Source organism: Leiobunum rupestre, chromosome 2 (assembly GCF_980474605.1).
Source record: "Leiobunum rupestre chromosome 2, qqLeiRupe1.1.hap1, whole genome shotgun sequence".
In the NCBI taxonomy this organism is placed as follows: Eukaryota; Metazoa; Arthropoda; class Arachnida; order Opiliones; family Sclerosomatidae; genus Leiobunum; species Leiobunum rupestre.
The window spans coordinates 19804275-19831305 of record NC_143385.1 but is presented as its reverse complement, the minus strand read 5'-3'; positions in this window follow the sequence as shown (position 1 = coordinate 19831305).

Genomic DNA, 27031 nt, shown 5'->3' with positions numbered 1-27031 from the left:
ACAGGAGTACGCCACTACTCCCGGCTAGGGATGCCAGGTTATTGACCGAAAATCAGCCAAAGTAAATTTCAATAAGCCCAAAAACCACCAATCTTTATTCTTGAAAAGCAGCCCAAAAACAGCCAAAAAAACTATTCGCGAAATTTTTAAATGGTTTTAAAAATCGGTAGGCTCAGGGCCGTAGCTAGAGAAAATTGCGCCAGGGGCGAGCTGCTATTTTGGCGCCCCCTAATATAATAATATGGGCCAATTTTGGTGCCCCTATACCATATCGCGCGCACGGCGCTGGGTAGGCTCCTTAGAAATGGTTCTGCGGTAGAACGCTAGCCTCCTAAGGAGAAGGTCGTATCCTGGAAAGCGGGTTCTATTTTATTCAATAAACAAGTGTAATTACTTAAGAAGTTAATTAAATTGTAAAGCAAATCCTATTATTCTTAAAAAAACGTAAATGTAAGACTATATAAGCTGAGTTTCTAATTTTCAGCGAAGTTTATCGTGTATCGGTGGTTCTGTGGTAGAACGCTAGCCTGCTACGTTAAAGATCGTTGGTTCAAATACAGAAATGCGAATTCAATTTTTTTCAATAGACTAGTATAATTACTTAAGCAGTTTATTAAATTGTACACGAAATCCCGTGAGGATCTCGACGCCACTTTCGACTAGCCAAAGGTCGCGGGTGATTAAAAAGGGGAAGGTAAAAAAATTCCATAACAACTCGTTTATGCATCTCCCCCGTTATTTATCCCCCTCCCTGCTCGCATGTCCAGAATCGAACTGGTATCTTCCCAAAAATAGATAAATGTTAAGCATCACACATTTTTGGCTTCCGAGGGCCAAAATCGATACAAAAATTATTATTGTTCCAAATATGGACTACTTAGTACATTTTTGGACATAAATGGCTTCATTTTTTTAACAGTGTATAGCTTCTTTTTTCACAATCAACAGATGACATTCTCTTCCTATAGAGAGCCTGCAAGTGCAAAGAGAGCCGTGTGTCTTGCCCTGTGGCTTAGAAAAGATAAGTCTTTGTTTTTCTTCCAATAACAATAAATTCTAATAGGCCTTTCTTGAAAGAAACATGGCGTTTTAATGTAACTCTTAAGTCTCTTTTTTTACTACCAGCGCTTACTCGACTTGCGTGGAGCTTCAGATTTTCATAAGGCATGCCAAAACTGTGTAATTCTACCATGGATTAATGAGGTTAATTAATAGAGTAGTATCGCTCTGTAGCTTTGGGCTATGGTCGACATTTTGAGGACAGTTTTTTATATATAGGAAAAACCATGGGTGACGTCGACATACGTCACGCCGATATTACTCTATTCATGATTCTACTTTAAACGGAAAGTTTAAAAATGCAGACTATGATAGATAGAAATAAGTATATGACATATATATCATCAATTTAATTCATCAAGATAATTAGCTAACATAGAACGTTGCCAACTCCTTTAACCGTTTAATTTCTTTTATATTCATACATTTTTAATTTAACATAAAAAAGTAAATTAATTAGGTTATAACTCATAACGAGTACTAATTTGCAAAATAAATCTGCACGAGCTAGTTACAACAACGTAGCAGACGTCTATCGGATTGAAAATCAACGCCAGAAGCCCAGAAATAAGCTTTTCATTTGAAAAATATGGTGCCGTATCAACTATCAAGCAATGTAGCCTAAATCGTATTTTTGTCTTTTTCTTTCTAGATTTTGATCATACAGCCCTATTAATTTATCCATGGCTAAATGCGTGTGATTTTAAAAATTGGTTTAAATATTTCGATTAGAATAGAAAAAATTCAGAACTAAACACGCGTACTCATTTACAATTTAAAATTTTCTCAGTTTACTGTTACAGTTTCAAGGCTCAAATTTAAGGGAAGGGTTTTAAAATATATAAAAGGTGAGAAAAATCGATGGAAATTATTTTAGAAATATATTTCGCTTTTGAAAATTCCAAAAACAAAACTCTTTAAACCTAAAACATTTTCAATATCTGCGCCTTCATAGATCTCAACAACTCCCCCTTAATTCAACCTTTCAACTGCTTTGATTAAAGCATTTTTTATTTAATATATATCGGTACCCATGTATATATTTCATTATTTTTTCCCATTGTTTATTATTTGTAGAATTTAATTTTTTGTATTTTTTACTCTACTTCGCCGGGACGGCTCTTTCGTTCGCGGGGAGCTGTTACGCTAGATTCCGGACAGGCACGGCAAAAAAGCCCCGCCGTGTATTATTTCCCCCGCCACCGTCATGTTACTGGCGGCGCTGCCGTCTCCCTCCGTCGTGTATAAAAGGGGCTCGCTGACCCCAAACAGACAGACTCTACGGTGGACAGACGCTGAATAAGCGAAGCCACTTATAGGGAACCAGGAGAGGTCACCCGCTGCAAAAGCCAGCCCTCGCCGGAACCCTTTTACGCCAACCCCGGAAGAATCCGTCCTGTCCGGGATAACTATTTTATGAGTTGTAATACTGGTACAGTTTTAGATCATAATAAAACTATTTGGGTAATAACCCTCCGAGTCGTTACTTGCCTACACCTACGTAACAACATGCACAATAAAACCTACTGAACTATCAAGGTGGCTGGAACCACGACTAGTTTCTTTATTTCAGGAGAATGTATTGCTAAGAACGTGGTCAAGTTCTGAATTGCAAGCCACCTCTTTAGTGCCAGAGCCTTCCAGGGTGGTCCTGAGATAGCTCATAGAAAAAAAAACACCCCAAAAAGAAGCTGATAGGGGTGGACCGCTACTTCTTTTGTTTTGGCAAGATAACCTGTTTCATACTTTTTATTTTTTCACATTCTTAATCTCTAATTTAATACTTCAAAACTAGTGATGTTGCTAAATTCCATCAATTTATTGATGAAATAAGGGCTTCATAAATAATTATACTTGTATTGTACATTTTTAAAATCAGGAATTACTTGGTTTTAAACGAATAATAACAAAATAAGTATTAGTTAGTATAATACAAACATCGCAACATTTGGGTAGCTCCTCAAAACAATTAGAAGTACAGATGTTTACTAAGTTAGTAATCCAGTGTTACCCTGTTTCATTTGAACACAATAACTTTAATAAATGTAAAATAAGTATTCTTTCTAAATTTTTAAAATTATATTAAATTCTCATTATATCTGGAGTAACTTCTATTATTGCCAAATTAAATACTCTAGCATGTTTTATAATTATTCTTGCCATTTATTCCGGTCCTTGCACCAGGAAAAAAGTTAATAAAATCAAATAATGGAATAACAATATTTAATATAGGTTGGAGCGTGCACGCTTGAAAAATACGTTAGTTAAGCTACAACCTGAAAGTTTTCATATTAATTGTACTGCGGTGCGGTTCCTTTGTTGTTATAAATAACTTTTTTTCTTAAAGGAGGATCAATGTAAGCTTTGGTTGGTTGTTCATGTTTTCTGTGAGCTTTTCTTAATAACTTCGTAAACCGCGTGCAGCAAAGCCAGTCATAATCTAACTTTTGTTATTTTATTTAATATCTTGAATCAATATAAATAGTAAATAAACTAGAAATTTTCTGAAGCTGGCAAAATTATGCGCTTATTAAGCTTTCGAAAATATCAAAAATATTCTTAGGAAAATTGTGTAAGTTTGAGGATTATGATGGTTGCGTGTTATAAAGTAAATAACCAATACCATTAAAGTAATGCTAGAATCAATATAAACACATGCCTTACGAAGGTTTCGTGCATGCTATAACCGCTTTCGCATACTTTCTTTCTTTCAACGTTCAAGTACAGGGACTAACTAACGAAGTCGGATATCTTTAGTTTCCATGTGAATCTAATGAAAAAGGCCACTTCGGAATTTACTTCGAAACAAAGCTCACACTTAAAGAGCGGCATTTGAAAAGTAAAGAGCCATTCAAAGACTAGACCTTTGTAATCCTACGGCGAAACGCAAAGTTTAAGCGAAATTGTAGACGGAATCAAAGGTTTGTTAAATTTGGTTTTCTAATTACGTGATCTGAGATACGAGGAGCGGTATTGCAGTCACCTTTGGTATATTGGTGTAGGGGATGTTAATATTAATGTGTTTGAGCTGTGCTGTGGATAGTTTGTTTTTTTTTTTACTTTAAAGGACTGGCTGAGTACGGGGGGTTACGCTAAACATCTCAACATCCAAATGGCAGGGCTTTCCGTATAAATGTTACGCCGCGTTTGCACTTGGTTTTGATTTCGTTTCAAAACGTTTCGAAAGAGTGGCGTGAACCAGCCTAAATCTATTTAAACCGAATAAAATCATATTGATAGTGCCAATAGCTTTGGTTCGGATTCGAACCCGGGTCACCTGCATGGCAGGCGCGGGTTCTCAGTAGTTATTCATGGCTTTAAAAGTCGCATGATGACTTAGGCCGAAGGTGGTGCCTTGGGTATTAGCCTAGCTCATTTACGATCCGATTATATGATAGCGAAAAATTAACTTGGTCTTGGGCGAAAATGAATACATTTGTGCCGGACGGGAATGGATCCTGTTTCTTTTGCATGGTAGGAACCTGTCATAAGACCGAGTCACCGAAGCTTCGTTAACTCGTTGCTCGTATTGCCAAATATTGTTAAATTTTTAATATTGGGTATACAAACAGTTTAGTTTGCTCTCATTGTGTTTAGGAACGACTTAAATAACAAGATTTTCCAAAATATTCATAACATAATAGTTAACTGCTGTAAAACATTTTGATTTATCGTGATTGCATATATATATTATATTGGAGACGTTTCTCAATAGGCTATATCCGGCATTGCTCTTACTGGGAATTGTTCTAAAAAACTCCATGAGGTAGAATTGCTAAATGTTTATAGGGTGTTATTTTTAATATGGGATCGCTTTACATTCCAATTTTCATAAAAAAGTTTGAAAGATGCTGGAAGGAAACTTTCAATGAGAAAGTTCTTGAGAATTATCGAAAACGTATAATAAAATAAGTTTTATTGAAAAAAGAACAATTTTTCACGGAGATAAGAGGTGATGAATAAAACCAGCTCGTCATAGGAGGCAATAGATTTTAGAAATTTGTTCACAAATGTCGGAAATGGCTTAAAATGTTCCTTTTATGAGACAAAGTATGTAAGTTTTCATACGAAAATTAATTGCGGCCTACTAAATAATTTATCACTTTAATGTTAATAACAAGGCCTTCTAATAAAATATTTCCTTTTGCTTTGTACAAGTCGGGTATTTAAGCTTAATCTTTCCGTTTTTAAACAAGTTTTTTACGATTTTGTGTCTAATCAATTATGCCAATTTATTCTTGTGAACAATGCGTTTTTATGGTAGAGTTGTATTACGGAGATACCGATCGTAATGCTGTTAGATTTATGATATGTTTCGTATTCGCTATACTGACAGGAGACCAATCCACAACACGGTTCTTGGCGCTGTTAAGACTTCAACGACCACGGAGAATTGGGTCCTAGGCTCCGTGCAGCAGGTCGTCAAAATCTCATAATGGTTTATTTTACTGCGTATCTACATAAAACCATTAGAGGCGACACTCTTCGCAATCACCATTTCGATCCATTTCGAGCGACCCTTCACCAAGCTCTGCATGAAGGAGATACGGAACGTCGATATGATTTCTGTAATGGGCTAATGATCAGGTCTGATGACAACCCAAATTTCCTCAATCATATTCTGGTGATCGACGAGTGTTCCTTTGCGAGATATGGACATTTCAACAGACCAAAAAACCACATGTGGAGTGATGAAAATCAATCCTCACTGGCGATACCACCACCAACATCAATTACGACTAAATATTTGTGCAGATTGGCTCGGGGTTTGGGTTATGGGCCAAATTTCTTCCAACTAGTCTTAATGGACCAAATTGGTTTAAACTTTTGGAGAACGAAGTAGTAGATGCGTTAGACGACGTTCCACTGGCTACTTACAGACGACTATGGTACCAATATGACGGTGCGCCACCCATTAACCTCGAGGTGTTGTGGAACATCCGAACAACGAGTTCCCTCAGCATTGTTTTGGTCAAAACGGTCCCGTTAAAGAGCCTCCGAGGTCTTTAGAAAACGACTGTTTCCTGTGGTGTTTCATCAAGTAACGAGATTACAATACGGCTGTTGCGAGTGATGGAAGATTAACGAGAACAAAACAAAACAGCATTCGGACTTCTCTCTCCTGGTATGATTGCGCGCTCGTTTCGAGAGACGGCCCATCGTCCCAAAACTTGCATTGCGGCTAACGGAGGAATCATAGAACCTCACTTGTACATTTTGTGCATTTTCTTGAATAAAACTATCCTTTTGTTTAAAAAAAATAAACCATTTAAGTCTCTCTTTTATTAACGTACACCACTTGAAAAACTAGTGCCTCGTGTGCCTAGCTTTTTTATTTAACCTCGTATCTTCGTGGAAAATTGGTCTTTTTCAATTAAACCAACTTAATTGTTCATTTTCGATAATTATCTTCAACTTTCTCACTAAAGGTTTTGATCGAGCACTGCCTCCTATATTTATCAAGGCCCGTGCATGCTCCCCCGTAAGAGGGGCACAATAGATATATAGGTTTGCACTTTTTCTCCGAGAGGTGGCAGTCTTTTTCAGATAATTTAAAATTCAAAGCCTGTTCGCAAATATCCAAGGACCTTTACTACGTGGTTAACATTGGCTATCTTCTACAAAATTTAAATTTAGTACTTATTTTTTTGCAATAAAAATTACTAAACTTATTTCAAGTTCTAAGCTATTCAATTTATCAGTTTAATTACCAGCTGTTTCCATACATATTTTTTAAGAAATTTAATGTAAAAAATTAAATCATGGCTTTAAAAATTATATAAAGTTTAAATTTTAAACTTTTTGAACTTTTCGATAGAGAGGTTTTGAAGCATAACAAGTGAGTTGTCAGCTTGTCTCTGATACCTTCTTCTTGGGTTAAAGTGGTTTATCCCAAATATCTGTCCAAGTGTTTGTCATATAGCAATCTCGGAGTAATGGCCATTTCGTCAAACAATAATGAGCTCATTTTTTCATTTGGTTTTGACAATTTTTTTAATTCCGAAGATAACCTTTCTTTCACAACAGTTGTGACACCATCTTCGCCATTCGAATGCCCAATGAATCTTTTTAGTGTGGTTCGGTGAGGAAGATGCAACACATTTAAATCTCTTATGAAATTATAAGCAGCGGGAGATTTTTTAGAGATCAAACAGCAGATTTTCAGAGTTCAAATTTGATAAGGCATTTTTTTATGAAAGCAATAACCTGTTCCAAAAGAAAATTAGCTTTTAAGTCATTACTCAAACTTGCATCCATTAGTTTCTTCAGTTGGACAAATTCTTTTTGTTTATTCTCTTTTCGTTGGGTTCTGATTTAAGCTGTGAGCTGAAACACTTTATTTTGTAACGACTCTACTTGTTTTCGCATTTGTAGTTGGTTCTTCCTAATTTTCTGGTTGAAGTAATAGATTTTCGCTTCCGTATAAAGGCAGATGCCTGAGTGGACGTATCCTTGTATTTTCGTACTTGGTTTGGAGTATTGCAAAATGTTTCATAGGAACTTTGTTATTTGATTTGGAGTATCACAGGACGTTAAAATAACATCAGGTACTGACGAGGTATTGGAACTTTGTATTTGGTTTGGAGTTTCACGTATTGTTGGATTAATATCAGATTCTATCAAGGTAGAAGAACTTTGTATTTGGTTTGTAGCATTACAAATTGTTGGATTAATTTCAGATACTATCAAGGTAGAGGAACTTTGTATTTGGTTTGTATTATTATCACAAAATGTTGGATTAAACACAGGTACTGTGGAGGCAGAGAATTGATATCTTTGATTTTCCATATCACAGGTAAAGGAACTTTGTACATCATTTAGACTAAAATCGCTAAAAAGAGTTCATCTTAAACTATCTCTAGCTGTTGAAAGGCTACTAGTATGAATGGTGTTTGCCAGAGGTGAGAGTGGTAACCTTTTTCCAGCCAAACCACTGTTTAGCTTAGGTGAAGCTTGGTTATTACTGCAGTGAACATCTTCATTATTTTCATTGTTGACTAAATAAGGAACTCTACCAGCTAAAAGTCTCCTTTTATTTGTTGACATGCTAAAGTCAGAAGCTTTAAAATGTGTATTACAAATTTTTGCTTAACCTTTTGTTGCCATCCAGTTTTCATACAAATGGGTGTTATCTCCAAAAATTGCATATATCCATTTTTTTCTTTTTTCTTCATCTTTTGGGAATGAGTGGAAACTTACCATGTCACTTCCAAGAATCCTTTTTTGTCTTTCGGTTTCTTTACAATTAGGTACTATGCACATCACCATTTTGATGACAGAATTAATATTGAGAATTAATATCACAGTTGAATGTAGGCTACCTCTTTGAATCCACTTTATTACATATTCCTAGTAAAATAAAAATTGGTTTTTTATTTCATGCTGTATGCTGAAATTACCAGAACAAAAAACAAGCAAAAACTGACAAAGGGTTAAATATAATATTCCAATTTTACAATATTAAATTACAGTTCTATAAAGGTTTTCGTTACAAAACAACAATACATGCATAAAAACAATGCCTATATTGAATATTTCATAAGTTTTTATGTCAAAATTAAAAAAAACTTACCGTTTGATAACTTTTAATCCAAGGAAAACCATCAAAAACATTACTGCACACTTTTCGACGCCAGCTTTGAAATCATCCTTACAAGCATCTTGTACACGTGACCATATGACGTAACAAACGAATGAAAACGAGCGCCGTGCTGCGGCCGAAAGCCGCGAAATAAAATGTCACCTTTCAAAATTATTAAAAAACCACGCACTGGCCTTGATAAATATAGGAGGCAGTGGTTAAGAATTTTCCCGTTTAAACATGAAAATATTTTCCGATTTTTCGAAAAATTTGATTGTAAAGCGTTCCCATATTATAAATCATCCCCTAAGAATTTCGCAATTCTAACTTTTGAAGTATTTGAGAAAAATCACTAGTCAGAACACTTCCGGACAACATGTATTAAAACCCTTTTGGTTGGTAAGATATGAATATTTGGGTACGCGACTTTCCACGAACTCGCATTAGTACGAGGAGTGATACTATTAAAGTTTTTCATCTTGTTTCGTTTAACTTCCGGTATTTAAGCTGCGTTATTAACATTTAACAAACTAGCAGATTTTGTGTTTATTCTGGAACAATTTAACGTGTACTAGGAAAGCGTAGACAGTGTTAAAACTGTCCACATTTGTTTTCCGTGTGTCTTCTTGTTGAAGATAAACAACGAAGATAGTTTTTTAACACAGCCGGAAATAAAAACCACGGAGATGTGTGTTTTTAATTTAATCTCTCCGCAATATTTTTATATTCGTTTTTAATTTTATTCTGATTGGGTTGAAATATAAAAACCCTTAAAACTGCGTATCAGTGTGTTACTAGTTTAATCAGCTTTCAGTCACGTTATTTGCTCTTTTCATTTTAATAAATTAAACCAGTTTATCGTTTATACGAGTTCATTTTCATCTCTGCGAAGCGCTGCTGCTGCTATATAACTTGAACAGGTTATGGGCCTAGCACGCTTCCACTGCGCCACGGTAGTTTCTCTAATGATCAACTGAACTCAAGTCTGTGGTACCCTGGTTCCCTTTCTTCATCGTAACCTGTATCACAGCATTCCAATTCCTGCCACGATGGATGTTCTTCTACGCAATGACATTGAGAAGCTATCGGGTCCGGAGAATTGGCGAAGCTGGAAATGGCAAGTCTGTGACGTCTTGACGATATGAAGCGTTTACAGCATTGTCACCGGAAGTCAAATGGAACGAGTACGAATACAGGCCGTACTGTCATGTGGTCAGCGTTATTCCGGATGGTCCAGAACATGATTGCTGATTGTGAAACACCAACGGAGATGTGGAATAAACTCTTGGAAATCTTTGAACAAAAAACATCCAACGGGCTCCGGAAATTACTCGCCCAATTGATGAAAACGAAATCTCCAGAAGATGACATGGCAACCCATCTTGCTCAAATGCGTTCCCTTTGGTCAGACATTCTGACTACAGCGAATATGGAAAGGAACATTTCATTTGATGACGGTTTCTTGATCGCCTGCAATTCATCCCCACAAGTTGAATACCGAGGACACATTGCCCGAGGAATAGAAGAGTTGGAGCACCTTACTTATTGGTCATTCCACACGTGATGGTAACGTTCTTGACGAATCGTCTGGTCTACTAGCTCGTCGAGATGGTAGAAGAAATGTCAATAGCACTGGTAACTACGAATGAGGAAATCAAATACAAGAAGTTTGGACCTCTCTCGAGGGACTGCATAGGAGGGAAAACCATCCGGAAATCTCAGAACTGGAAAAAATAGGGCAACACTGGCGTTCACAACGGCGGTGGTCTTTTTTCTGCAAATAGCCTGGTTTCTGATACTACGGCAGCCACTGTTTTGAAATTTGACTCCGTAGCTATGCAGCACATCACCATTGACGCTACGAAGCTCATTCAGTTCAGATGACAGCAGACGGCAAGGGTGACAATCTCGTGCGATTTAATGTAGGAAAGTCCGATCGTAAAGAGACTATCCACAACGTTTGAAACATTAGCGGTTTCGCATGCAATGTATTTTCTCTGAAAAGTGCCATTAAATGCAAAACCAACCTTGACTTTTAAGCCATTGCGACATCTTACGGCCTATATGAGAAAATCAAGGGTAAATTCGAGTCGAGGGGCTGATCACTCCGCGTAATCGGTGTACAGAGCCGTACCTTTGACTGTAATAATGGGATTACGCGTAATCTTTGAAATCCCTGCCTTTGGCAGTGGTAATCTTAGCGTAATCTGGCGTAACCGGTGTACAGACTTTCTAAGAGTGGTTAGCCCCTCGATTCGAGTCACTGTCTGGCACGAAAAATTTGGGTCATTATGATCAACGACAAGTAGCAGCTACTCGGAAGAAACGCGGTTAAGAGATTATCCATCAGAAGACCGATAAGCTATGCGAAGGATGTATCTTTGGAAAAATGACTCGTCACAGCTTTGGCGTTTCGTTGTATAAAGCCACGAAGCACCAAGAAGGAATTAATTCTTATCGCTGGGGCCAATCACCGACTCTATCAAATATCAATGCAGGGAAAGCTCTATTATCTTATCTTCAAGGACGGGTATTCCGTATTTCTTTGTGGATCGTTTCAAGGACTTTCTTGCATTCAGCAAGAACCATGATAATACCGTACGAGATCATATAACGGTCTACGATACCGAGTACGTCATTGTAGAATTACGCTGTATAACAACGCAAGAAGTGATCCTGAAACCTCGAACCTCAATGCCATACACTTCTGAGCAAAAGGGGTAGCTAAACGTGAGAAGGGAGCAATCATGGAGTTTATTCAATCGATGCTGTATTCAAAACTCGATCTACCCCCAAAGCTGTGGGCTAAAGCTATCAACACGACAACGTGTATTCTAAATCGCTTAGCCCCAACGTCCATCAAAGGGAAGATGACGTTCGAGTTGTGAACAGGAAACCCGTATCCTCCAGTCAAGCATTTGCGCATTTTTGGAACCGATTGTTACGTTCATGTGCCAAAGGAGAAGCGATGGAAGCTTTCCAAGGCATTCTTGTTGGTTATGAAGATGACGGTTTCCGATCCTGATAAGTTAAGTTCGATCCTGAGAAGTACAAACCCGAAAGTAAACAAGGGGAATGTATGGATGTCTCTAATCAGGGAGAGCAGAATTCAGACTTTTCCGATTGCGAAGATAAGTATTCCAGATCCGTCGATTTTCCCGAAGACGAATCACCCACTGCAGTTACCGGTCCCATCCTCCGAGATCGTTCAGAACTGTGGACAACGATCAACACTTGTTGTACCTGCATGCCAGCAGACAACGTTTCCCTGATCTGCGTTGATCTTCCAAGCCGGAGCAGCTCGTTCAAGCGTCGAATCCGTCAAATGGCAAACAGCGATGTCTTATAATAATAATAATCAGCTAGGCTAATACCAAGGCACCACCTTAGGCCTAAGTCAACATGCGACTTTTGAAGCCCTTAATTCAGGTGGCCGGGTTACAATGCGTAGGAGGGTGGTGGCAAGCCCTGCATGCCACGAGATCGAGCCAACAGCTCCCTACACTAACTATTACCGTTAACCTATACAAGTTTTTATGGAAGGGGAAACCGAAGAACTCGGGGGAAAACCCCTTAAGCTCTCTACCATGAAGGAACACCAAGTCTACGAATTGGTCAATCTTAATATGGGCCGAAAAATCATTGGAAATTGATGGATATTTCGTTCAAAGACGAACGATGACGGCAAGATTTCGAATTACAAGGCCAGACTCGTAGCCAAGGGCTTTGTACAGCGAGAAGGGATCGATTACGAAGATACTTTCACTCAAGTTGCCCGTTTTGAGACCCTGAGAATATTCCTTAGTATGGTTGCTAAGAATAAATTACACTTAAAGCAATTTAAATTAAAGACAGCCTTTCTTCGTGGAAATTTATTCGAGGAGATCTACATGCCTCAACCAGAAGGTTTTGACGATTGTAGTGGCAAAGTCTGTACGGATTAAAACAATCACCACGCTTCTGGAACGATCGAATTGAGAGAGTTCTACGAAATTACGATTTCAGACGTGCTGACGGTGAACATTGCCTTTATCTTATCCTCATAATCCATGTCGACGATGGTCTCATTGCCGGCACTACATATACAGATTTTTATACTTTCATCCGCCGCTTCACTAATGAATTCGAGATAACCACAGGACTTGATTCAACATATTTTGGCCTCAAAATCGACTTAACGGCCGATGGTTTAAGTTTCCTTTGGAAAGTTCCAACATGCTTGACTTTAAAGCTGTTAAAACTCCAGCCTCTATGCCAGACACGAGCGAAGACGGCCAGAAGACATTAGAGCCAGATATCTAGTGCACCGTGAATCGTACATTACAAGCTATAGCAAACCCAACAGTTGCAGACTGGAACGCCGTATTTTTCGGTATCTATGAGGAACGATAACACTGGGGCTCTTGTTCAAATCGGATGACACACCGTAACTTGTCCCCTATTGCGACACCGATTATGCAAGATATGGAAAGACTAGACGGTCAACCTCTAGGATTGGCTGCCTAATGGGATCAACGCCAATTGCGTGGGAAACAGTCCGTTGCATTATCCACAACCGAGGCTGAATTGGTTGCCGCCACAGAAGCACCCAAAGATAATGTCTGGATCAGGGCTATAAAAAGGTCCTTGGGCCTCGAAAAAGAAGTTAAAGAACACGAGATTCCAGTTCTGCGCATTGGCATCGCCGGAGCTAACAATTGATCGGGAATTCAGATTTTCATCATTGCACAAAGCCTATCAACGTCCATCATTTCTCCGTGAGAGAACTTTTGCAAGACGGTCAAATTGATGTCACTAACGTAACAAGTGAAGAGCAGTGGGCGGATATTTTCACGTAGCCATTATGCACCAAGGTATTCACGCAACTTCGCCTAAGCCATAATCACCACGCATTTAACCATATCTTCGTTGTGGAAGACTGTTGAAAAGCTACGGAGAAGTGTTTTTTCGTTCAATCTCTCCGCTATATTTTTATATTTGTTTATGTTTATCCCGTCAGGTTTTAATATAAAAACCCTTAACACTACGTATCAGTCTGTCACTCTTAGCATTTTCATGAATTAAACCATTTTATCGTTTATTCGATTTTTTGTTCATCTCTGCGAAGCGGTGCTTCAACACTTCTTAATGTTTGACCCATGATGACAGCTAAACCACCAATTAATGCGGAAAAGTTATTCGCTTCAATTTGTGTGTACTGTTTTTGCATAGAACCTAGATACCGCCACCGCGCTTGATATAAATCTTCAACCGTTTGGTTAAAAATGGATGCGGACCAACGAAAGCTCAATATGTTTCTGCGATAAGGAGTCCTTGAAGTTGTTTATGTACCTTCTTTAGTGTACTTTTTCCAGTATATTTAACTTTACTAGTAGCAGCGGTGTTTAAAGCATAACTCTTCAACCGTTACGGTTAAAATTGTAAATGACACGTCAATCAATATAGCATGACCGACATTAGAGCTCAATATTGATTCGGTTTTTTAACTCTAGCTGTGCCCATATTTCTGAATGCGTCGAACTCTACTAAGCTGCTCAACCAAAAGTGTAGAATATTAGATGATACATCAATTATTAGGAAAACGACTCACCCTTTCTGCCCTTATATATTATATTTAGATATTTGTAATAAAACGTTAATAGTACCTTTTTGATTCCGCATCGATGTCCGTAACTATCCAACCATTAGGCTAAAAAGGTCAATCCTTAAGGATCAACATGGTCTCGATAATACATTTTTAATTTTGGCGGCTACATTTGGCGTATTGAGCTTTTTAATAACGAAGTTGATCTGACCATCGTCAAGCCAAGTGCCTTAGAAGTTTGAACGGAATCCTAATTTAGGTATTGTGAAATAATTTTTTTCTTCAAATTAATGATTTTCTTGGATTTACTTTGAAATGTAGGTTTTCTGGTAAACACCTGAACAGACTCCTTTTAATAGAATGCACAACTTTAAAATTGGCATTATCAGTGGCGTAAAGACAAAATTTGGGCTCCCCCGCAGTATATCAAAAGGGCCCTTTATAAAAAAACATTTTTTTTATTTTCCCCATTTTAACAAGTTATCTGAAAATATTGCCAGATTTCTACATTTTTACCAATAGTTAAAGCATAATTTTTATAATTATTTAAAAATTTAAATGAATTAAAAAATCAATACTTAAAATGAAAGCCCCCCCCCTATTTGGTGAAAATTTCATGCCCCCCCCCCCCGCGGTGGCGGGGTCTGCGGGTCCTTAGTTACGCCACTGGGCATTAATCAATTTTAAGCTGTGCTGATTGGAAATTCAGAAGCACTTAGCCAATAGTGGCGCGGCCAAGTGATTCGAGTTATCGCTTTTCCGATATACGGAACAGGTTTTCAACTTGTGACACTAGGTGAATTTAAAGAACTACTTCTTTCGCGTGAAACATTTTGTGTTGACGTAAAACAAATGTTAGACTTAACCTTAATTTTCTGCAACAGCATCGCTCCATTCCACAAAATAGGGCAATTCATTTGTTGTGAACCCGTTTGAGAGACAACTTTAAATATGCATCCTTTTTTCTTCCTCTAACAAAGCAACCGGGACTCATCGAATTTACTGGTCGACTGCTCAAAAGATTGGCACAACCACTTGGAAAGTAATTATTTTGATGGTTGGTTCCATCTTCTTAAAAGGTTCTGTTGATATTAAATGGCACCTAATTAAGATTGGATTTTCTATTTCTCATCTTTTTAATGAAGCCATATTTTGAATAGCGAAATTTTTTAGATCCCAGAATAGTATAATGGAAATATTTTACTTTCAGTAACAAACAAGAAATAGTGTCAAGATCAATCAATAAATCTATCTATTAATCTAATTTCCAACGAGACAACTGGTTTGTTGCTTATTTGCAAACATAAAATTAAACCGTTACTTTAATTAACAACCAACGTTCCAACGGAGCGCTTTTGTCTCCTATTCATTATATACGTTAAACAAAAACCGTGAGCGAGTCTTAAATCAAAATTCAGTATATGTTTTTCGTCAATCCAATCACCATATATGCTTCAAATATTTATCAAAACATTTTTTCTCTCCCTCGTAACCACTGGCCAATGATCAATAATCCCCCTCTTCATACCTTAGGGTTCTGGCCTTCGTAGAAATCCTAATACCTTTCCACTCCTACGGGTTGACGGTGATTTCTTACTCAATATTTTAGATTTAGTAGTTTTTTAAAACTTGACTGTTTTTCCAAAAGTCAAAACTTGATCTATAATATTACAGCTTTCTGGCTACAATTTTCGAAGGCAGATCTTTAACCTTCTTTCGTAATTTTGTTATTTTTTCATAAGTATAACAATAGTTCTACCTTGTTTTTGGTAAAACGATTTTAATTGTTGATTTTTCTTATTCAAAACATACGACCGATACTTGAATTCCAACTTAAAACTAGCTCCAATGGTGTATAGTGTCTCTGATATGAAGTGTCTTAATCATAGACGGATAGAATAATGATAGTGGTAGTTGTATTTATAATTGTGGAAGAGTATTGAATCCTGCCCAAATTCGTTTGATTTAAGTGAATAGTTTTAATTTGCATACTGGGGTACCAATATCACTACTAGAAAGAAGAGTTTGATGTAAATTGTGCTTTTATCAATTCATTACTCAGTTTCCATAAATATGTGATTAAGAAAGACCCATTTTAATGTTTGTGGTTCTTACAACCGACCAGTGCCGTAACTAGCCTTTCCTGGGCCCTGTGCAAAGACTTGATTTCCCCCCCCCCCACTCTCCCAATTATAGGGTTCCCGCGGTTCGGTTCGGGTTTCTTCAAGAACCGGAACCGAACCGAGAACCGACTAAAGCCTCGTTCATACCTACACCTCGAAACCGATTTGAATCGCTTTGAAGCGGTTTCTGTGGCAAAGTGTGAACCAATTCTAGACCAGTAACGTATGAACGTGGCTTAAGTGTAACCGGAACCGAACCGATCAGGACAAATTGGAACCAGAACCGAACCGATAAATAATAGGAGTCGAACCGAACCAAACCGGGAACCGGAACAAAACTTCAGGAGAAAACTATAAATAACTGTAAAACTAGCTCGTTCCGGTTAGGTTCTACATGGAACCCGAGCCGAACCGAGGTGGCTTTGTTTCCCATTTCTCCGGTTCTAAACGGCAACCCTACCCAATTATATGAAAATCATAGGAAGAAACTATAAAATAATATTTGTTTATAAATTATGATTTTATATAGACTAGAAATACAAAAATACATACACGTATTTTTAAAGAAAATACTTCAGTTGACTATTTTAATTGCACTTTCCTTGCTTTCATTTCAGCAAAATCATTGATTATATCATCAAAATTTATATTTTTAGCGATATTATATTCAATCGATAGTATGGAAAGATTGGTTAAGCGTTCTTGTCCTATATTTGATCTTAAATAATTTTTTATCAGTTTTAACTTACTAAAACTTCTCTCACAGGAAGCAGTGGAAACAGGAAGAGTTAGAAATATTCTAAGAGCCACAGTAATATTTGGATATGACTCTACTAATCCGAAATCGTGAATGGTCTGTAATATATCTAGCTGAGTGGCCGTTTTAATATTTTATATTAGTGTAGAAGCTTCAAACTTAAAACTTTGAATTTCACATGTAAAGTCGTTAACATTTAAATCTTTGTTATATGTCTTGGTGAGATTTGAAGCCGCTTTGTTTCAATCGGCAACGTTCATCGCTTCTAAACACGAGCCACAAAGAAAGCAAAAATCGTCAAAGACAGCTCTCATTTGCTCATAACGCCAATCTATTTGAGACAATAGACTGTCAAAAACGCTATAAAATTGAATTTTAAAAATCTTTTCTGGTGTCATGGTATTTCCTTCATCGGGTGCTTCACCTATTTCCATTTTTTTACTCTTCTTGTTCATTTATTAGGGAATTCGCTATGTATATCCATCGTGTCAGCCATATTCTTTGCTTCAACAAACGTTTGCTCAATGACCGTTTCCCGTAATCCTTGTAAAGTTACATGCAATCCATTAATTAATTTTGTGGCGTGGCCTATCGATATATTATTTCGTTGTAATGCTTTATTTGTTCTTTCAATGCATTGTAGAATTTTATTCCGTACAAAAAGAGTACAAATAAATTTATAATTTATTTGCAATAACAAACTTTTGGCGTTAGATACCGCTTCCGGATTTTTTAATTCATTCGAAATTGTTTCCAGTCCTGTCTTTTATTCTGTTAACTGTAAGCATAGTGACTTTATGGCAATGGCCTTTGATGACCACCTTGTATCAGATAACCCTTTAAGTGATAACTTCAAAGACTCCATTAAAATTTACCATCGGTTGAGGACGAGAAAAAGTTAAATAATCTCTGGACTGTACCAAAAACGTTACCATTTCTGGTGTTGTGGATGCGTCATTGACACCGGCTAAATTAAGATTATGAGCGGCGCAAGGTACAAAAAGAGCCAAATCATTTATTTCTAAAATACGTGCTCTTACTCCCTTATATTTCCCCGCCATATTCGCACCGTTGTCATATCATTGACCTCTGGCATCTTGAATATTTAATTTACTGCTTGAAGTTTATTTAATATTTCAGTTGATAAGCCTTCTCCTGTTTTTTCATGAGAATGAATAAAATCGATGAAGCTTTCTTCGATCACCACTTTTCCATTTGAGTTAACATAAACGTATCTAATCATCTGACTCATTTGATCCTTCCTTAAGGCATCAGGAGTGAAGTCGAATAAAATGGTGTAGTATTTTGCTGTTTTAATTCTGCATAAGATTTCGTTTCTTGTTTTATCGCCAATCAATTTTATTATTTGATTTTGAATAATAGGTGAGAAATACGAAACCGAACCTTTTTTTATGTTTTTCGATACGTTCTTTTAAAATAGAATTGAAATGACTAGCAAATTCTATTAAATTTAAAAAATTCCGCAATTTGGTTCTCCAATTATTTCATTTGAGCCTCTTAGAGCATTATTGCTTTTGGCGCAGAATAGAATAGCATCCACTACGATTTTTAATACCGACACTCCTTTCGTGGTCGAAATAGAAAAAATCTGACTACTATTTCTGAAAATTTCGTATTCGTTTAACAGAATCTCGGTATTAAGATAATGTTTTATACGTACATATTATCCGTATTCCAAGACATCAGCGACTCGCAATTACAAATTCGGAATGAAGATGTACGGAAAATAAAACTCATTATAAAGTATTCTTAGGAAAAACTATTTTTACTTAGTTATAATATTGCGGGGTATTTTTTTACTTAGTTAAAATTTCAGCCTATTTCGTTCGTTGAAAATATTCCTCCTTTTCTTCGATAAAAAGTATAATCGTCATAATATCGCTACTCTAATCATAGATTCACGTCCCGTACCGACGAAACAAGTGTAAAAACAAATATCTTATTTCTAAGCGGATGAAAAGCGTGACCTTGTTTGATCGCGGACGTGTATTCTGCTTCCTTATTCCAATTAAACTCCAGCTGGTTTCGTTTGCCACTTCACATTTTTGTGGGTCTCTCTCGTATTCTCGATGCAAACCGGAACTTATTTTACGGGGGTATTTTTATTATCTCAACGTAAACTCCCATTTCGTACCGATGAAACGCGCGTATAAACAAGCAACTTCTTTCTGGCGCGGTTGAAATCAGAAACCTGGTTCTCTCCCGGGCCTCTATTCCATATCTCGTCACGAAACTCAGCTTCATTCTTGTACGATATCGCTATTCGTCATTGAGAGTCTGGTCGGCTTCGATTATCCCTTCCCGTCTCATCAGTCTCTCGTAATTTCTATGCAAGCAAATGTACACTCTGTTTAAAAAGTCTTCGACAGGTGAAATTTGTGTCCTCTTTTTAATTCTGCTAGAAAATTATAATAGATTGATCGATGATACCAATTGCAACTATTATTTATTTTCCAATTTCTTTCGTTATTTATCGGTTTCGTCCGCCAAAAATTAATAGTTTGGCGGGAACCGTCAAAACAAAATGTTGACAACTTTTTAAATATTAGTTCTATGGCACTGACTCGCACGTTTTTGAATTCACAATGGTCGGTTCATATTTAGAAAGTGAAAAAATTATCCCTCTAATCAACGGTGGAGAAGTTATCGCGTTTACAATTTTTCATCGAAACTAGGAAACACCTAAAATGCATCAAGCGATTATTAATAACGCCACTTCAGTTTTCATTTAAATTTTGATGGACAAGTTTTGAGAGCTTTTTACAGACAGAACGCCGAAATATGAGGCCCCCTCAAATTGAGCCTAACTAGATTTTTAAACTTAATTTGAAATAGGTTCCTTATTTCAAACTATATCGCAAAAACATTTTCATAAAGCAATGCATTAAAAAAATTCCAATATGCTACAAAACAGTTCTAAATTCGTGTAATTATGAATAAAAAGGAATATTTTCATTAAAGTGGTTAATCTAAACCTATACAGTAAAATCACTAAAAACATAATCAAATCCGAAGCCACTATTGAATTGTTAAAGTTAAAATATTTATTTAATCCATTATTTCACACTACTAATTTCGTTACCGTTGGGTAATATCCTAAGGTGTATATACTGAGTCGCAAAAGTGATTTTATAATTTATTAATACTATTTGAAAATTTAAATACCCCTAAAGCTAACAGTAAAACGACGTAAAAGTCAAAATTATTCATAAGCATAAAATTATGTTTGAAAAATTGATATTCGTGTACAAATAAATCTAAGGTCTCTAGTTATTGTAGATAAAACAAGCTGGCAAGCCAAAATATACCTCTCCTCGGAAGAGTTTTTAATTTTCAATTCTGCGGTAGAACGCTCACCTGTCGTGCAAGAGGGCTCGGGTTCGAATCCCGGCCGATTAAAAAATTATACAACACCCAATGACAAAAAGAGGGCGCTTTTGGAAAAACCCTTTCCCTGATTCTAAGAAACTGGGTACGCAGTGATTAATCTTTGCCCCGAAAATGCGAACGCGTTCGCAGGCCTGACAGACAGACCCACAGACAGACACGGTGGTTGTATAACCCCTCCTAGGGTACAAAGTCCCCTCGGAGAGGTAAAAACACCAATGTATTGTTTTTTGTAAGGTGTTGTTTAGCTGATTTTTGTACAATGTAATACATCGGGATATTAAAAAATTGTAACTCAGTTTACATGCCTTTGACATATTTCCTAGCCGCCCTCTCTCGCGCCAACGGAAAATGAAATAATAATGGCCGTTGATTGTCTCAACAAAGTAATTCTCAGTAAAGATAATTAATAACGCATTGATGACTACTGTATTGACATGTTAATTTTATCACAAATAATAGGAGGGATATCGAGTGAAAGTGTCACAATAAGCTTTTGGAGGAAACCGACTTCTTCAAGATTAACGAACGTAAGAACAGATGGAAAGAGGACAACAGCTGAAGAAGTTTTGCGATGGACAATCATTTAAGATTGGAATTATAATAGACGTAAGAATACTGCAATCTAATAAATGAAACCATCAGTATTATAAGAGATAATTATATGAAACATGTGAATTCGCAGGCTCCAGCCTATTATTTAAAATCGAAAGTTATAGTGATTTTTTTAAACTAGAAATACCTTACAAAATGTGGTCAATTTCGAGCCGTGAGGCAGTGAACCTTTTTGCGATTTGCGGTGTTATTATCTCTGCGTCAAGCCAGCGACCTTACAAGCTTCATTTTATTAGTCTACATTGATACTTCTGATGGAACAGCTTTTCTTTATGAATTACACTTTCTTTGTCTGCGCCACGTGAAAATGAAGAAAGTAAATTACTCTGGTTGAATAGGGCTCGGCGATCGTTTAAGAAATTTTCCGTTAATTTCCTTTATATCCATATCCGAAAATCATCATATTAAATCGTATAATTGTCACGTACAATATCCATAAATAAATGGTTTATCGAATGATTTATGATTAATTAAAATTTATAGGGTAAAATTTTCCGTTTCCGCGAACTATATGATTGAACCATTAAGGGCCCCGTGCAGAGACGTTTTATAAATAATCGTAACTTTTTGTTTAAGCACCGCCCACCTTTTAAGAAAATAAGTATTTTTAACCCAAACTTTCCCAGCTCTTCAGTTTTAACTTCCATTTTGTCAGTAGAGAGTGATAGCTGTTCGTTTACTCAGATGTTCTCTGTTTAACTTCTATGCTAATTTTAAATCTAACCATTAATTACATTAATTAATGTTTTCGGCCAAACATTTTTAAAAAACAAAACCGAGAGAGGAGAGCCAGCCAAATTTTGGCGCCAGGGTGCAACAAGGCCTTATCAAAGGTTTGGAAGGTACGCCTGATTTGGTAAATAGAGAAAATGGAATGGGCAAAACTGATAAAAGTAGCGAAGACGTGGAGAAAGCCTGGGGTGAAATTGAGCAAGAGATTGCCTATGTGGGTAAGGGCGTTATTCGAACGACAACCAAAATAAGAGCAAAGTAGACTGACTCTAAAATCTCTAGGTAGATATAAAAAAAAACAGAAGAGGTCCAAATCCACTTCCGGAAGTAAATTAAATAGAGTTGGCAGTTTGTTGTTTAATTAGAGAAACTGCTTTGTACGGAATCAAAAGAGGTGTCGATAGTACACAAATCAGAAACCAGGTCCGTAGTTCTCGCAAGGTTAGTGTTTTTATTTGGAACCGTGGCATGCTTAGTAATTTATATTGTTCATACAAGGCAAGGCAATCATCCGCAAGTGAAAATATTTCACACACACCACCACCTACCACCATTGTGACCCCAAATTCAGGACTATTTCGGGTCACAATAATGAATAACCCGCCTTCTACAATAAAATGCATTTAGCTAAAGAAATGCAGTTTCGTTTGTTAAAAAAAATCTCTTTAACTTCCTCAATTGATGGGCTTGTGGAGGGAAGCAGTTCAGAAGTATGCAATAGCTGGTCGGAGACATGGGTGTATGTAAATTAGGTCATGTTAGATATGTTCAAAGACTAACCTCAGTTGAACTTTCATAAACAGATGCAAGAGTGACGGGTAGTGAAACCTACTTCATCCAAGGCCGATTCCAAAACCACGATTAGAAACCACATAGAGGAACCACTGTCCAGTCCCAATAGACAATTCGAAAGTGGTATTTTGAGAGATAGAAGGGTATCCATCAAAAATAGGAATTAAAAAGTTTTCCTAAAAACACAAAATAAAATGGAAAATTTTAAAAAAGTATATTATAGAATTAAAACTTATTATTAAATAAAAACCCGAATTATTTCGTAAGTTTAAAAATATTTTTTTTAAATTATTACGAAAAACTGAGTGTGTGTTGATCCTCTTTTGTGTACCGATAACACTTAACAAATGAGTGGTTATTTACTTATTTCTACGACTGATTTCCAGTCTATCAATTTACATTCATTCTTTCGGTACTTCTCATGTACATCCCTTACATCAAAACTTACAACTTAACGAAAATGAATGTACGTAGGTACACTAAGTAAAGTAAGTTTAAGAACCATTTATTTTTAAAGATAAAACTAAAGATACAATTTCGATATAGTAGCGCTCGCGAAAAATTAAAACTAAAAAATAAACTACTGTCAAAGAAAAGTTACTCGTACCTTTGAAAGGAATAAAAACAGAAGTGTCGTTAAGCGAATCACTCGCGTTGAATATTAGAAAATTAATAAATTAATAAATTATTTCGCAAACTAATTACAGAATTTTTTATATTAAATAATTTGGAGGCCCATATATTACATTTCGGAGGCCCCTTAAGACGACTTTTAGAGGCCCCTACCAATAGTTTAATTAAGCCCAGGCCTGACTCGGCCTATTGCTGGCGCCGCTACTGCTTGAAACTGCAGATACTTAATGTTTCGTGGTGAATGTCAAGCCTTAGATTTTCCCAAACTTTAATGAATACCCTTTTTGGTAGTCGATTATTTGCTAAAAACTCTGTCTGATAACTTCAAAGAGTCTGGTCTCTCGCGAAAAATTCCCTCATTTTCAACGGCTTCAACAACGTTTATTCCTCGATTAATTTCCTCAGCTCTTCGCGTCGGGAACGAAGCAACGGACTCCGCCATCGTTGTTTATAATTTTTCACGCCGTTAACGACACCTCCAGAGCTCTCGTAACTTTACGAGCGAACGTCTCTCGTAAGGTTACGAGCCAATTGTCTCTGCACACAGATTTCGCGAACGTAAGTTCGTTGGCCATGCCCACTTCCTCGTAATATTACGAGGATTGTAAAGTTAAGGGAGTTAAAAAAACGTCTCTGCACGGGGCCCTAAATTTGAACAGTATTGTCAGCTCAAAATCTTCAAGGTTCCCAGTTTTTAGTCATTAATATGGCCGTTTGGAAAACAGAAGCCGCAATTTTCAAATTCACGATCGCCCTAATTTTTTTAGTTTTTTAAAATATTTTGCAATATTGTCTACATTTAGTTTTGAAGGAGGATAGTACTATTTTCAAAGGTCAAGATATCCATTTGGGCACCTTGGCATTCAGCCAAGGATCGAGATCTCGAACGAAAAGAACGCCATATTTTTGATTGGACTAGTTGAACTCCAGCAGAATTCAGCTTAACAATGTGTGTTTTTTTAAATAATTAATAAATGTTAGGGAAGCACAATAATATTTTAAGCATAAAGGTACTTTAATGCATCGGTATTTAGATAGAAGCTGAAAAACTTTTTTTGGGTCAGACGGATTTCGAAATGTTTCTAGAAATACTTTTCGCTGTAAGTGGCACCCAAGATCCTATTATTGAGCCTTTTTTCAGCTAACTGCTTGATTATTTTCTTCAAAGAGAAAGGGTGTAAATAACATTAGAGCCAAGGTCATTCTATAACTTCTGTTCATTTATTTATGCTGCAACCTATTTTTGAGGAAATATTTTGATTTAACTTTTGTGCTCTTATTAGTCGATATTTATGGAACGTCGCAACTCCAAAATCAGCGGGTTGGGAATGAATATTCTGGACACTCTGGCTCAGTCTCTCAACTTCAGGTAGTATTTTAGGGTTCATTTATCTCGTGGTTAATATAAGCATGGCAAAGTGTCTGCTTAATCTCAGCATAAAAGCCTACGTTTCGATTGTATTGCGTTAGTTATGTTCAACTGATATATTTTAATAAAGTGCATTCCACTAAATGGAACATGCACTAAGTAAAAGATAATTGTCTTCTTACACCCTCTACTTGTTTTGAACATAACTAGCTTCATTTCTACCTTCTTCTTATCACAGTTCCGTATTATCCCGTGGCAGTTTCAATCAGAAATTATAAAAAAGTATTAGAGGAAAAAATTAATTCGCTAACTACAATTCATAAGGAAATAATTTAATTTCTTCTGTTTTGTAAAGAGTCACTAACCCTACATAATAGCGACGTCTGCTCTCTCCAATTATGCCAAGACGATGGATCAGACGATGCTATGTCGTAGGGGAATTGATTCTCAATAAATAATTTAAATTTAACATTCTTTTTTTAACAACCAACCACCATTTTCTATACAAACTTTCCAGCTATGTTTTAGAGGAAATACCAAACCGGAATTACGGAATGTTTCTTCCAAACAGAACTTGGAGTGGTGTCGTTGGGAAACTCGTGACAAAGGTAATTTCATTCATTTCGGTATGAACAATTAATATAGTTTATTTATAGTGTAACAATTAGTTTATGGTGGTGTGTCATTAGTGCGTCAGATAGTGGAAATAAAACTACCTAAATAGATATGAAATATACACCTCTCAGTCAGATCAATCTGGGTCTGATCCCATCTTAAGTCGCTAACTGAGAAGCTGGGAACCTTTTTTTCGGCGTTGTGTTTTCCAGTTATCTCCTTTTCGTTAGTTAAGTTTTCTTTCAAGTACCTGAGTTTATCCTTTCGATAAGAACTAAGTATCTCAGAGCTGTTGTAATGAGGTTTATAAACCTACCTTATTATAATCATGGATTAAACACTAAAGGATGTTCCACGAGCTAAGATTTCAATGCCGAGCTCGCGTTGGCTCGGTCGTAACGTGTTTCCTCCCCCCGCGCTTAACTCCCCTAGGGGCACCGGATATGAATTTGTAGCGCCATCTCGTAGTTTTAATAACTAATTTCGCGGGTTTTTGGAATTTCATGATTTTTGTCTGCTCTTTTAGTTGAAGATTATAACCACATGGATCCAATCATCAATTTCGTTTAAAATTACAAATAGTAAATAGTGAAAAGGTTGAAACTGCAAAGCTTCAAATCCTAAAATAAAGATCTTTTGGTAAGTATATAAACGAAGTATCATTACACGCATGTTTGTTTGCCCCTGGATAGGAAACAATTTCCGGTTTGCGGGCTCGCGCTGCTAGGTGGCAAGGTTACAGAGTTTTTTCGCGTTTTTTCGCGTTTTTTCGCTCGTGGAACATCCTTTAGTGTTTAATCCATGTTATAATAATGAAAAGGTTTATTTCAAGTCTTGCTCCTAGGTCTCAGCGAGCCTTCTAGCATGCGATCCCTGTTATACCGAGCCAAAGAGCCCGTTTAAGGCCTCACGACTTAGGGCCCGTTCCAGAGACGAAAAAGTCTCGTTATCTAATGAAAAAGGGGCGTGTCTTGTTAATTAACGAGACTTTTTCAAAAACGCGTTCCAGAGACATTTTAACGAGACAAAAAGTCTTGTTTTTCAACGAGAGCTAGACGAGAGCTCCGGAGCTCTCGTTAACGCGTTCGGAGGCGAAAATAGTGAAAAAATGGCGGCGGAGTTTCTTCGAGCTAACGTGATAAAACAAGGTGTAAACAATATCGAAACAGATGTCCCGCTGAAAATAATGTATCGCGAGTGACCCAATACTATGAATTGAATATAAAAAAGGATTTTTGGCACTACCAATCAAACATTTACCTGAAACCGCGTTTATTGAGCTACAAATGGGAATGGCCAAGGCCCGAATTGAAGACACCCGATAGATTAGATTTTGCTACGCAGGTAAGAATTCGTTTATCATAATTTTTATTTAATATCAAAACGAAAAGAAGAAAGAAAGATCTTCTCGTTTTGATATATTTAAAATGTGACTCTGGGAGCAATTGTATTATAAAATAATCTTATTATAGATCACCATAATCATCTGCTGTATTTGTTTTGGAAAGACGGAAAATTGTTATCAACACAAAACTGTCAAGTTGAGTGTTTGTCGAATCATTCACAACATCAGTCAAATTATTTTTTGTACACACTATAAAAATAAAAATTATTTTAATTCTTAAATAGAAGTATTTATTTATTATTGTAGCTATCATTTAAAGAGAATGGGGAACACATCTCCCTTTGGACCTGATACCCAATGATAAAAACTGCCTAATATACTGAATGAAATGTTTATTGAGCCCCTAACTACTTTTAT